The sequence below is a fragment of the Amphibalanus amphitrite genome, unplaced genomic scaffold (genome assembly GCF_019059575.1).
Source record: "Amphibalanus amphitrite isolate SeventyFive unplaced genomic scaffold, NRLGWU_Aamphi_draft 000086F_arrow, whole genome shotgun sequence".
NCBI classification, from domain to species: domain Eukaryota; kingdom Metazoa; phylum Arthropoda; class Thecostraca; order Balanomorpha; family Balanidae; genus Amphibalanus; species Amphibalanus amphitrite.
The window spans coordinates 839,402-854,551 of NW_024881582.1; the positions used below are offsets into that span (position 1 = coordinate 839,402).

The 15,150-nt window shown below is 43.8% G+C and overlaps 1 protein-coding gene across 2 annotated transcripts in view; it reads right to left on the bottom strand.

Annotated features, from left to right (window-relative positions):
* The window catches only part of LOC122379880, a 41,697-nt gene extending 28,599 nt beyond the window's left edge, over positions 1 to 13,098 (bottom strand). Inside the window, exon 1 of one of the 2 annotated variants that reach the window (XR_006256243.1) lies at positions 12,940 to 13,096. The gene's annotated coding sequence lies outside the window, so the exon portion shown is untranslated. Of the gene's footprint in view, positions 1 to 12,939 lie in introns of both variants that reach the window. The other variant, XM_043362456.1, reaches the window with a different exon arrangement.
* Positions 13,099 to 15,150: the final 2,052 nt, after the last annotated feature.

Sequence of the window (15,150 nt, forward strand, 5' to 3'; positions counted from 1 at the left end):
AATTCCTTTTTCTTATCATCTTTTTGTCACCGTCAATCGCCATCTGCGCTATCCACTGTCCAGCGAATAATCCGGCCTTCTCCAGTTCTCCGGCAGGGGCTTCCAAACTCAAGCGAACTCAACGAAGTTTCGCGATTCAATGCGCTGGAGCTGCACAATTGAGTTTGAGAGCCTCTGGATTGGTGCGCCGTTGGTCCGGCCAAGTACGTGAGTGACGTCATGCTATAAGCGTCATCCCCCGACCAAAGTCACCAATCAGAGCCCTAGAATCGACGTTTAGTTCCACACTTAGGTAACTCACGGCCCGTCCGTCCCTCTGTGCAGTGTGCAGTGCAGAGACCCTGTGCTACTGCGGTATCAGACTGCTCAACGAGCACCGCCTTGATCGCACTGCTGGGGCGTTCCACGACAGATCGACCAAAAAAATCGCGAAATAGCACCCTACCTCTCATATTTTGATAAAATTTCGTCTATGGGGTTATCTTGCCCGGCGATTCGTGTTGTGACATTTTCAATCTCATTCGTCGAATACTTTGGGAGATATTGCCCCAGGCAATTTAATTGCTACTATAAAAACTCTAAGTTTCAACCACAGATATTTAGCTAAATACCCATTAGATTCATGTAAAACTGCATATGATCACAATTAGAATTAACCAAAGATTTTCGTGATATCAATTGTTTTTGAAAATTTTGATTTTTAATTTTTTTAACATAAAATTGATTTATAAAAATCAAATTTTGAGAACGTGGCCATCCTTTTTTACAATTTACTTTTGCAGCAAAAGTCTTGTCAAGGCATTTACTTTCAATGATGAAAATATTAAAAACATGTTTTTCCCCTAAAGGTCGCTGTACAACATTGAATTTCGCCGTACAGTGGAAACAATAACAATAACTGTCAAACCGTCTGAACGGAGTAGGCGGTCAAATGTGATCAAGAGCTCATTGCAACGCTGTTAATTTTTTTTTAAAGATGCCTAAGACACTTACGAAAGCTAAGTTAGGACCCAAAGATCCAAAAACGTCATAATGGCGTATTGTTTTCAAGAGAGCGAGGCTTAAAGGGACTATCCCACCTTCTAAAATGTTGTTAAAACCAGTTAAATTGTGCCCGACTTTATAGATTGGATGACCAGGAACACGGTTCTGGCATTTATTTTTCATTAAACATCTTAGGCTTCCCATATTCCAAACACAAACTTTCAAATATGTGACGTCACAGCCCAAAATTACCTCCTTCCCCAGGCCACATTACTGTCATAAAGCTGATTCTTTTTACTCTGCAGGCACCACAACAAAGTTCAGACCAAGTTTTAAGCGATTTTTCAACGAACAAACCCATTTAAATCAGAATGACTAAATGAGGTGACGTCACACTAACGGTCGCTCCATGTTGAAGATAGGGCCTTGCGCAAGGCCCATTTTCAAATGAAGGGAACGAATTTCTTCAACACCAAGAGGCCGCGGGGGTTGCAACCTAGATAGATAGTGGTTTCTGAACCTCGCCGCAAACTTGGCTATCTCAACTCAAACCCCATGTTAAAGGTGGGATAGTCCCTTTAACCCCCTGTGGCCGAGGGATAATGCTGTCCACCTTTGACGGTTTTCTCATCACTGCTGGGGACGCATTGGCGATAGAGTGCTGAAGCCGGAAAGTTATTACAATTTATCTAGTTGATTTATCTTGTGACATCAAATGAACTTTCATATAAGCTCACTTCACTGAACTATGACGTCACGTAAGTGAGCCTATCTAATGCTTAAAAATGTCACTATTGCGAAACGCCAAACAATAGTTTACGGGGAGAACGTACTTCACACATTCTTTGCAAGGTCCGATGCTTTAGTTTTGCTGGTGGATCTTGCATGACGTCATAATGACGCAACGTCATTTATGACGTCACTAACGCTGATTTAGTCGAGAGTTTTTCGTTATCAGATTCCGAACAAAATGACGACATTGAGGGGAGGAACATCAATGTACTCAGAATGAGCTGTCGAATCGACAGATACTTTTGCTGTAGGTAGGTATTATCTCAATCGACCAGTTTCGTGACCCGAAATACTTTGCCATATACCGAAATGACGGTGCTGCGACCATTTAGGGGATTTATTGACCGAAAATTGGATCTCTGCCTCAAGGCATTTGACCTGACCTCAGAGGTCCCCGGTTGGCCATAATGATAAAACTTTATTTGGAAGAGGTCAGCTTAAGATGTTTTCCTCAGGTCGAGGCCACATCAAAAATGCTGAGGTCAAGAAGCTGGTCAAATGAGGCCATTTCAGTCGTTTTCACGATGGATATCAGACGAATCTAGCCAAATCTTTTACTGCAGCTATTTTCATAACGTAATTTTATTCTAATGTTTGAGTAAAAAGTAAGGACTGATAATTTGATAAATAAGGTCAGTAAGCAACTAGCGCAACCTAAGCTAAACAATTAAGAATCAGCTATGAACCAAATTTGACCAAATCCCATCAAATATCAGTAAATTTGTGTCAGATAACCGTCGTGAAAACGGCTATTGTAAGTATATTCAGCAGGGTTCCCCGAGTTCACTAGTGGCTTACTCGACTCGTTAGATTAATTCCATTCAGTCAGTGACAAGAAGAAAACCGATGACCTCACACGACCATACAAAGTAACGGCATATACGACGTATTGCAAGGTCCTCAATGCAAAACCTAAAGAATTGCTTATTGCAAAAGTGTATGAAATCACGATTACAGGCGTTTGAGATGGGATTGGATCATTTTCGGCATCCAAATAACAGTTTCAATGTTTCAATACTTCCATTGACTTATATTAGTGAAGTCACGTGACCAGCTTGAGCTGTGGTGAAAATTTAGGAAAGTTGGAGGAATTGATGTTGTGAAATATCAAGAGCCGTTACTATATGCCGTTACTTGTTTCATCCCCTGCAAAAGGTACCCTTACACTGAGAGCACTGCAAAGCTGCAACTTTTTGCATCATTCCGAGGTTTATTTGTGACGTCAAAGGTCAGAAAGCTGACCTGAGCCTGTTCTGTTGGTGTCATCAGATTCGGATTAAATCAATGTTGAAGTATGTCAACTTTCAGCTCTCCAGCCTTAGAGCGTTGCAAACAATATCAAGAAAACCGTTGGGGCTGCACATCAAACCCTCCCCTTCGGCCGGGTGGGAATAAAAATACTAATAAAGTGAATGTTAGTGAAACATGGAGCATCCCAAGCCACTCACTACCTCGAAATGCATTAATTTCAAAACGTTAGAGATGCTTCCAGTTCCAAGAAAACATGGAATACAATATAGGCGAGTTTTCAAGTACTTGTAATTTTGTCACCCCCACCCACTCTGACCTGGTCACGCCCCTGGCAATTGCAATCAATTACCTTCAAATGCCGCATTTTGGTACTCATATAATTTTTTGTGGCAAATTTATTCATCAAAATTACTGAAAGTCCATTATTACAAAGACAGAGCGAACTTCATGCGATTACTAGCTAGAGCCTTCTCCTCATTTGACTCTAACACAGCCTCGGCTCTTATGAACGGAAGTTGTGTAGGTATGTGCGGCCACAACGTTCGATTCACAATTTAGATAATTCCTAGCGTTTCATTGGCGGATCCAGCCAGACTTTTTTTGGGGGGAGGGGGGCAAATGGCCGAAATGGCCCCTTCCTTTCCATGCACCGCCATAGACGCAATATTAAAACTCGGGTCTTTTTTTGGGGGTGGGGGACAAACGGGCTTTGAGGGAGCATGGTCCTACCCCCTTGGATTCGCCAGTGTAACGTTTCATCAGTACAAGCTGCTCAGAAGCATATCAGAATTACATGCGAGGCAGCCGATATCAGTGTTCAGCTCAAAATTAATTTTTTGACCGTCATTGAACAATGTTCGAAACTACAGCGAAAGTGAAGCAAAAATCATTCAATAATCGCATGCCTGTTGTGTGAGTGTGAGTGCCAGGCCTTTACTTTTAATTTTCATGAAACAGTTCGAGGGTATGTGGGTAGGAGAATGATTGGCTCTGGAAGGCATCACCAAATGTTCCCTTTTACTACAAACATTGTCGTAAATAAAAAAATTATATAAAAAGTTAAAGGCAAAACATGTCTCCAATTTTTTGGACGTTAAATTTCCATATCCAGAGGCATCTTTTGGCATAATATTTTTGTGAAAAATTAAATAGCCACCTTTTGAAAATCAAAAATCAAAAATTCATTATTTCAAAAAATCTTGTGATTTTGAAAAAAAAATATTTTGGTTGGATAATTTTTTCAGTTTAAGAGGATTCCAATGAAATACATATCAATGTAGGTTTCTGGCTATATTTTTTGATAATACGAGTTTAAAAGAGGGTTACTCTGGGCATTTTGAAAAATACCTCTGGCTATAACTCGTAAACCATTCGAAGCATAACGCTAAAAATAAGAGATTACGAATCTTCGGTACGGATAACCCCATAGACGCAATTTCATCAAAATCTGAGAGATAGGGTGTTATGGCTTGGTCGATCTGTCGTGCTGTCAGTTTCCGCCCAACGACGTGGGCGGCCGTTAGAGCCAATCACGAGTGACTGTTTGCGCTCTTTCCTAGCAATGAATGTGTGCGTTTACATGTGTGTAATGTGTATGTTACTGTATATGTGAGTGAAGTATTGAGCCTAAGCCGTGTTACTGATTGCTTGTCTAGCACTTTTTAATCCTGCCGTTTCATTAATTGAAGTGAAAGAGTGAAAGTCTTGCATGGGTGGGTCTTTTTCAAATAAACTGAGAGAAAGAGCACAGGGGTCTTGACTAGTGATGTCAATCACAGAAAATCGGAATACCGATACCAAACCAAATACCAACCAAAACCGTGAGGAAATACCGAAACCGAACCAACTTGAGAACATGAAGAAAATACCAACTTTTTACCGATTTCTAAACCTCTTTTACATTAGTGAGGGTTTATAATACCAACGAAATACCAAAACATTCAGATTGAAATACCAAATACCAAGTTGGTATCGGTTTGGTATCGGTATACCAAAAAGTTGGTAACCGATTGACACCTCTAGTCTTGACTCTTGGTATGCACCCAGCACCTATATACAGCGGCGGGGCGGCCGTCTGCACAGTCGATGTCCGATTGGTGGCCAGTCTATTGAGACCATCGCTCACCGACCCTGGCCGCGCTGATCGCGTTTCCAGCCGAGTGGCCAAACGATGGGCTACCGGAGAGATCCAACGGCGGCTGGGCGTTCCACCGCCGGGCCGGGTGGCCAGCGCGGCCGCCCCGCCCGCACAGTGATCCAAATGGGGTTCACGAGTGGCCATAAATACCGAAAAGGGCCAAATTTCAAGTTGACCTTATCGAATAAATCGTAATATGGCCAGTCAGGCAAATGTTCGGGGTGTCTGAAAAAACATGATTATCATGTTTTTGTCAAAACCGGCCTCGTGTATGATTGTCAGAAGTCGTGACATTTTCTATGTCGTAAAATGACTGTCAGATACTCGCAAGTTCAAAGGCCGCAAGCGTGCGTTCATTTCATACAAATGGCACAACTTATGCATCGCAATGATCCCCAAAGTCTGCTGCTTCTAATGCCGGGTCATACAAAGTCGTATCTCTTTTGGTTTGGTGTTGATCTAACTATTTGTCATCATGTTGCAATCGCAGTTTTTTTTACTAAATATATTTGCTTTCGTTTCACCTACAGCAGGTTACACAGTGTGTGCCCGCTAGTCCACCATACCATAGCATTTCCTAATGATTTCTGAGCCTCACTATGAAAGAATTAAGGCGCTAGCACAGGGTTGACCGGCGCTACTAAAGTTTTCGTCCGTTGCGGTCGGGTGCCGCGGCGCGGTGGGCGGCCCGGGCGGCCACAGCGGGGGTTCGTCGGTGCATACCCCTGCTGTTCCTAAACGAAGTGTCCTAGCGCTTCGCGACAAAAACCAACGGATTGCTCTTGACAAGATCTCACGAATGAGCATATTTCTTTTTACTAAGGTCAATATTTGGCGTACTTATAGGCGCGGCGGAACGGGGAGGGCACCGGGGCACCGTGCCCCCCTTTGATTTTGGCATTTTAACGTTAGCCCTTTGGGCGTTGCATGGAAAGAATGGGACCAAAAGTCGGCAGTGCCCCCCCCCCCCTTAATTGAAGGTGTTCTGCCGCTACTGCTTATAGCAGGTCAAACGTCTGTCGAAATTGCAAATCCGCGGTGAAAGCAATCCGCCCACCCGCCGCCCACCGCGACACCCGACCGCGCCGGACAAAAACTTCAATACCGCCGGTCTACCCTGTGCTAGCGCCTTCATTTTTTCACGGTGCTGCTCAGAAATGATTGGGGAAGGCTAAGGTATAGTGGACTAATGGGCACACACTGTGTAAACTGCTGTAGGTGAAACGAAAGCAAATAATTTCAAGTTAAAAACTGCGATTGCAGCATGATGACAGATGGCTAGATCACCGCCAAACCAAAAGAGCTACGGCTTTTTGTGACCCGGCAGTAGAAGCAGCAGGCTTTAGGGATCATTGCCATGCATAATTTTTGCAGTTTGCATGAAATGAGCGCACGCTAGCGGCGTTTGAACTTGCAAGTACCTGACAGTCATTTTACGACATAGAAAATGTCACGACCTCTGACAAACATGCACTGATGCCGGTTTTGACAAAAACATGAAAGCTATGTGATTTCAGATGCCTCAAACATTTCTGTGGTTGGCCATATCGCGATTTACTCTGTTTGGTAAACTTTACTTTTTGGTATTTATGGCCACTCGCGAACCCCATTTGCATCACTGTGCGCCGCACGCGCAGGCCGCAGGTGCGCGGCGGCGCGCCTCTGGCTGTGACGGCGCTGCTCTCAGTTCCGGGACGGCGTCCGGCTGCCGCGGCCGGCCGACCACCTATTTGAATTTCGAACCTCGGCTGCGGCCAGATGTAGGTCAGCCTACGGCCGCGCCAACCGGGCGCCAACCAAAGCGACGACAGACGCCCGGCATTGGATGATGGCAGGCTTTTGATAGATGTGTTAGGAATCCCATGTGTTCACGGTTTAAGGGACCCTCCCAGGCTCCCACCTTCAAAAAAGTTAATGATTTGGCATGAAAGTGATGTCGCTCGGTTCAGAAAGAGCGAAAACTAATATCTACCAAATTTCACCGAAAAATATTCACCGGTTTTCAAGATATTAGACTTTTACTTTTGTTTACTTTCTGGATCTCTCCTGTTTCTAGCGACCCTATTTGGAAGCAATAAGTTGGCAGCCTTGAAGTGCGGCAGACGTTGCGCGCAAAGCAGCGTATACCACCACGTGTTACCGATGGCAGGGGTGGAGAATTAGGGGTGTTGGGGGTGCTCGAGCACCCCCTGAAATTCAAAAGTCACCATATACCTAATAGTGCTTCAGAGGTGCTTAAATTACGTCTGAGACGCAAAGTGCTTTGCGTAAGACGATAGGTGAGTGATGTTGCTGGGAAAACGTACCTATATGTGCTTTTCTACGCAAGAATTCGACGCTTCCATTCGCCAGGTGCTAGAAAAGCACCCCTTGGGATTATGACAATTCTCCGCCCCTGACCGATGGTTTTAGTCTAAGATTTAAAAATCGTTAGATCTCCGCTGACGTCACAAATTCTAAGGGGGCATTCCAATGCATTAGCCCCTTAGAATCCAAAAAAGTGCAAGTTTGAAATTCCATATCTCCGAATTAAAGCATTTTTCGATGTTGTGATTGCTCAAACCGGTATTTGCAGGCCATGGCCACCAATTTGGCTATCTCAACTCAAAACTAATGTTAAGGTGGGATGGCCACTTTAATGCGAGCCGATATAGGGGAGAGTGGGGTAATTTGGCCGGTGGTGTAAATTGGCCGCCCCCACCTGTACGAAAGCTGATAAAAGTGAATGAAATAACTTTGGTCTCTATTCATTTGTCATCGGCAGAACTAACTCGAGGACAAATGTCAAAACTTACCCCCTCTTAGTTTTATTCAAAATTAATAAAACGTGAATTTCGTTAGAAAATGGTAACTTTTACTTCCGTTTAAAAATTTGTATAACATGTAGTGTTTGGGCTGTAAACGAATTCCAACATTATAGCGCCATTCTTGAGGGTGTTCAGAGGTTCCAAGAACAATTTCATGTAGTTCTGTACAGCCATGACAACTTTATAGACAAAAATTTTCAGAATGGCAATGTGGGGTTATTTGGCCGGATCTAGCGGGGCAACTTGGCCGGTGCGCTCAGAGTCACTATGCTGGGACGGCCGTGTTGTCATGGTCAATTATACCATAAAGGACATGATTCATGACCAACTTTGACTACCTTGATGCCATATTTCCTATTGGACAGCTGTAAGGGCATGTGACGTCATCAAAGGTTACCTAACGCTTTTTTGCTAATAAATACTTACAGAAAAAAGATACAGCCGCGCAAATGGTCTCATTGTGTTCAGCTCGCCAAGGTGCATCGAATGATATACATGATATACATGATGACATGATGACTCACGTAACCTTGAGGTCAAGCGACCTGAGGTAACGTGACCTGAAGCCAACCTTTGACCTTGACCTCTCGAGATAAACACATACATGTTTCGATGCGGAATGACGAGAGAATTACGATGGTACTTTTAGTTTTGGCCTAGCTTGATTACTTCAAAAGTTATTCGTAAAAAACTGTCATCGCATCTAGAGCCGCTATTTTGACTATTTTCGACCCCTGTGACGGCTGAGTCAACCTCCAAAATGCTTCAAATGCGTCGTAGGACAAGCGTCATTGCTGAATGTGAGGCTGACTCGCCTATAACAAAAATCATGGCCTCAAACTAACACCGGCCAAATTGCCCCACACCCCCGGCCAAATAACCCTGCTAGTGGGGCAATTTGGCCGCTTTGCAGACCTTTGTAATACGTCACAATTTTAATATAAGTAGTTACTCTATCATTTCAAGTTAACTGTCCAGTAAAGTAAAATGTATGCCACACCTGTCAGCGTTGAGAAAATGCAGAAATGTGTTGTCATTTTTTAGTTACATCGTTTTCTAAAAAAAGCGGCCAAATTACCCCACTCTCCCCTACGCAGAATCGCGATTCCGGCCAAACATGGCCTCGAGAAATAGGTCACAGGTCAAAGGCCACTTAGGTCAGGGTCATCAAATTTTAAGAGTAGGTGTAGAATTGATCAGCTCGAGGGTACTGAAAGTTTCGTCGCGATCGGCCGCTTTTTGCGCGAGTTATTCGCGAAAAATCATGGGGGAGGTCCATCCGACCCCATCCCCCTACACATGCGAAGGTTAACGTAAAACAGCGGGGTCATTCGATTTGGCTGGAAATCGGTATACAGGGCCTCCTCGATGCGCTGATTCCGATCATGTATGTACAGCCCCCCGCTAAAGTAATGTGCGGTTTTACCAATCTCAACGGATGGCTTTGACTGGCGATTTTTTAATGCGGAGTGATCGAAAAGAAGACGTCAATAGATAAAGTTGCAGCTGCAAGGGTGATACAGGCTAGCTACATTCAAAGTTTCATTGTGGTCTGGCTAATCATTCCTAAGCTTCAGAAGCAGAACATACCCAGGACTGAAACCGCACATTACTTATGCTGTGGACTGTACCTCTTTAGGATGGTATTTTGCACCGTTAACGAGCTAACGGCCATTTAACCCGCGACCCCTGTGGTTTTTTTCAAAAATAACTCAGAAACGGCTGAGAATTTCAACTTGAAATTTTCAGCACCTCTTTGGGCATCACTTTTACACCAATGCTGAAAAAATTAGGTCCCAGGTCATCTCAGGTCACGAGCTATAGAGGTCAAACTGAGGTCATGTTCGGCGATTTTTCGTCGAAAAAGTTGTTCACGGAGAAAAATCGCCGAAAATCAGGATTTCAGCTTAGCGACTCAAAAATTGGTTCGTAGGTATAAAAAGGATGGCAAACAAAATGATTATCTCGAAATTTCCAAAATATAAAAACTTTAGATCTAGGGATTTTCTAACGCAAAATTTAGACTTCTTGAGATATTTTTTTTTTCAATTTACGAAAATTTTCAAAAAACCGGAATATATGTTAGAGAACCCCTTACTGGCCCTACACATGCCAAAAATTCACAAAATATATCAAAAACTGCCTGAGATATAGGCATTTGAGTGACTGAAAAAGTAGCGACTGTTCTTATGACGTCACAATATTTTCGGTATTTGTGCTTTAAATCAGTAAGGAGTAATATTTATGATTCTTATCAACCTCTTGCTGACTGAATATGATCCTTTGCGTGATTAAAGTCACTTATATGTGAAAAATTGTTTTTCGTTGTAAACCGGTACAATTTGACCTTATTTGACCTTCATGTGACGTCCTAGGTCCAAGAAAAATGTTCAAGGAGGTTTATGTGGATGCATATATATGACATGTCTTCATAATGACTCGAATATTCACAATTTAACATGCCTTTCCTTACGATTCACCAAAGTGTTTTCTGATTGGTCGAGGCTGACCCCTTGTTGTGACGTCACAGGTCATCATCCACACAGGGGGCGTTCCACGACAAATCGACAAGTGCCCTGCACCCTCATATTTTATTTTTTGCTTAAAATTGGTCTAATGGGTTGTGATGGGCGGGGAAGCCAGCTGTGGCAAGGATTTTTTTCTTCGAACAACGGTTTCCGAGATATAGCCTCGGGCAATTCCTGGAGGTCGCGCTGCAGCCCTATGTTTGGCGGCCTATAACTCAGAAACTATTGGTTTTCTACGATAAAAACTTTATATGGTTCAACTCACAATCAACCAACAAACATTTTGGCTATCTCGTATTTTCAATTTTTGAAACTTTTTATCACGTGACCTTTTGACCTATTTTTCGAAGAGTGACCTTGATATTTTCCCCACTGAAAGTTGCAATTTTGTCTGATGGCGATTAAAGCCTTATCAATTGTCATTCATATTCAATAATAAAAAAAGTGGTTATCGCCCTGCGTTGACCTCAGGTCAGGTCATTTTTATGACCTGTCCATTATTACGAGCGGGAGCGACAGCGAGATCTCGAGAATAAAGCAAGATAGCGACAAGCGGTAAACGGTACAGGGTACACACGGATAAGGTCTATAATTTTTACTGAGGTCATTTTCAGGTCAGGTCAAAGATGACGTCACAGGAGCAAAAAGGAAGTCAAAATAGCGGCACTACATATATATGAAGTTTTTCTCCGAATAACTTTCAAGGTATCCCAGCTAGGAACAAACTAATAGCACCATCGTGATCCTCTCGTCGATCCGCATCGAAACAAATGTATGTTGACCTCGAAAGGTCGAAAGGTAAAAAGTTGACCTTAGGTCACGTGACTCAAGATCAACTTTTGACCTTTCGACCTTTCGAGGTCAACATACATATGTTTCGATGCGGATCGACGAGAAGATCACGATGGTGCTATTAGTTTGTTCCTAGGTGGGATACCTTGAAGTTATTCGAGAAGGGGGGGGGGGTCCGTTGGACCCCCCTTGCCGTTTCGCCCCTGATCGAGCTAGAGCTTCGCGAAAAAAACGAGCGTGTTGCCCGTGACGAGAGGAAGCCAATGATACCCAATTTTAAGGTCCTAGGTCATCGGTTGACCTTCCAGGTCAGGTCAATGACCCAAAAGTCGGGAAAATCGGGACCTGTTAGAAAGTCGTAAAGCGTGACTGTTATGGGTTTTTTCGGGGTGCTGATCACGAATATCATGTTAGTTTTGATCACAGATGATGTCTTTATGCATTTAGGCCAGGTCGGGTCAGGTCAGGTCAGGTCAACCAGTAAGGGTATTCGTAGTAGGTGACAACTGCCTCTGACAGCTTCGTAACATGTTACGAAGGCACCAAAACTACTTCGTAAATGTTTATATGGTTGCTGAATTCGAATTCAGCCTCAAAAACTGGCCTAGAAACATGTAAAACTCGAAAAAAGTGAACCGAGGTCATCAAAGGTCAATGACCTGACTTGACCTTCCGGTGACCTTGACAGCCACCCTCAATGAGGGTCCCTCATGCATGGGAGCAGCATCATATCCCATGTTTGAACGCTTAAAACCACGAAAAGACTGCAAACGCGCTGCTAATGCGAGCCGACATACGCCGAATCACGATTCCAATTTCCAGCCAAACATGGTCTCGAAAAGTAGGTCACAGGTCAAAGGCCATTAGGGTCAGGGTCATTAAAATTTCAGGGTAGGTGTAAAATTGATTAACGCGAGGGTACTGATAGTTTCGTTGCGATCACTCGATTTTTACGCGACTTATTCGCGAAAAACCGAGGGGGGGGGTCCGTTCGACCCCCCCCCCTATATGGGCGAGGGTTAAGTTGCTCGAAAAGGACCCCCTGGTGGAATACTTGGTGGAAGGTTTGCAGCTAGAAGCTACCCTACAAAATTACCGCAAGTAAATTGGTCTAGTGGTTGTGGAGACACGAGCTTTGCAAAAGCGTCCCAACGGTCGGCCGCTCATACTCAGAGAAGTCTGCTGTTCTACGAAGACTTCGCTCGCCCGTACTAAAAATAAACAGAGCCTAAGCAAACCAGCAACTGAGAACAAGCACAATGTTCAATAGCCCTTGCAATTTTTCAAAACCCTGATAATCCCCTTCAGCTTACACTTTGTAATTCAGTATGAATGAGTGTATGAGAATTGGTTATCAACAATGTCTTATAATAAATTTATTAACTTCTTTAATTAGCTAGTTTTATTCACTTTTACTAACCTTACACAGAAAGAGGAAGTTGGATGATGTGTCATTTTAGCTGTATAGGTACCATCATTGATCTTTGTATCATTTAACGCGTATAGATCATAAAAAACAAGTCTATATGTTCTTTGATGTCAAAATTTAAAAAGTAGGTCAACACCTGAGGCACGTGCAAATTTAAAATGTATGTATTTACAAAAAAAAATAATAGCCAAATTATGCGTTGCGACCCGCTGGGCTCACCTGGCTGTCGCCGGTTGCGGCAGTGTCGGTCGCCGGGTGCGGCAGTGTCGGTCGCCGGTTGCGGCAGTGTCGGTCGCCGGTTGCGCTGCTGCCAGACGACTGATCGCTGTGCTGCGACGCACAGGCCCCCTGGCATCGGGCGGGCTGACTCGGCACTGGCTCCAAGTAGGTTAGTGAGGTGGCTTTATTGTGTCGTTCACGTAGCTCCGGGTCGACGCCGCCGCTTTCACCAGCGCACTGCACCACGGCAGGAGAACGCGACACCCACGTACATACGCCAGCGGACCATGCTTCAATCGATTCTTATATCACATCGCAATGCCGGTGATGTTACCCGAGGCGACTTAACCATATTACTGGTGGGCTCTCTGGACTACGTTAACTGGTGGAGGGGGGCCGATTGGCGATTCGCCCCCCCCCCCCTTGATATCTCGAAAACTAAATGTCCGATCTTGGGTGGGTCAAACGCCATTCGATTGTTCTCATCGTGAACTTTTCGATTGACTTTAAAAAGTAAAAAAAGTTCAAAATTGGGGGTCCTGGAAGCAAAAATTTTCGAAAAAAATCGCGATTTACACCTCATCACTAAAAATTATATAACGTCTTTCTTTTTTGACCGATTTTGATCAAACTTCAGGAAACCCTTCTTCATGAACTGGGCCTTCATACATATTCCGGTATTTTGGATATTTCAAAAACTATAGGCGGATTCAGGTAAGCTAACTTGGGATGATGTTTTGAGTTTTTGTCATGGCACATCATGTGTCTTATGACATGATGTGTCATATATCATGTAAAATATGCAACGTGAGCACAAAATACACGTTTTCGTTAAGCATAGGCGGATTCAAGCACGCTAAGACGGGGGGCTGTACATTGATATTCAGGTACCCTTTCTCAGGTACCTGGATCCGCCTATTCCAATATTTTCATTGTAAAATGACGTCACATAGTCTTTAGGCGGATAAGTATGACGGTGGTGCCACAGGTCACCAGTATAACCCTAAGTAAGTCGCTGCTTAGCGGCAAATGAAACAGTCAAATCTGGGCCAAAACTACCCCCGAGAAACTCGTCCTGCAGGCGCCTCTGTGCAAGCTAGAAACTAAAAAATCGGACACAATTTGGCCAATGAAAAGCAAGGAAAAGTCGCCAAATTTCGAGCCCCTAGCTTAAGTCGTTTTCCGTCGAGAGCAAAATGACGAGCAGTGTTTGATTGCGCGGTTGATGTATGACCTAATGACGCTGTCCTTATATGACGCTGTCATTAGGTAATACATGAATACCTCAAAAAGCTTAAGCTATACTAATTGCAATTAGAACTCTGCTATAAAGAGTAAGATATCTTCGGGTTGAGGCGGGGAACAGCCGACGCAGGAACCGTTTCAGTAACAATTTTGTTTACACACTGTACTCAGTACTATCACAGCTCAAAATGTTACCTGCTAATTTTCGTATTTCTTTCAATATACCTAAGATTGCCTGTACAATGTACATTTCTAGGTCTCCAAAGATAGCTTGATGCGAATGGAGCATTAGCAGCGGTAAGCAGCGCAATGCAAAGGAACCGTCCGGTGCCAGCAGTGAGAATTGCCCGGTACCGGCCACCGCGCCGCCGCTGGAGGGATTTTTGACTTTACACCTCTATTAATATGAAAAGTTGTACACCGATTTACTCGTTGCTTTCATGGCAAGATGTACAATTCAATTTTAGGCGGAACTTGACAATTTGACGTTAATGGGATGACAAAGGCGTAAGATATCTGAAGAAGAAAAAACAGGAGGGGTCGGCAAAATTCACACCCCCCATCGTCCCCCGCTTCCACTGCGCATGTTAATGAGCTCGGTTCTGTAGCATCTGAGAAGGTTAAGGTGGCATCCTTCACTGTTGTGATTACTGATAAAAGTGGACTGTATTTGTTACATTTACGTCTTTCGATCAGAACGATGGTGACGACACCAACCGAACGATTTACCTTGATTTTCAAATAACAAGAAATTAACTCAAGTGGACCTGTATTGCATACAACTGAGCAAACAGATATGACGAGGCTCACACTATGCCTAATCGAAGCGACCCAAACGAGGGAAACTAAACCAGCGGACCTTACATCGAGATCAATACAACGTAATATTCAAGTGGGGACATTGATAGTTTAAGTTATTTGCCAGTGTTTAATTTCGCCGACACCGGGGTGCAGTGGACCGGTGGC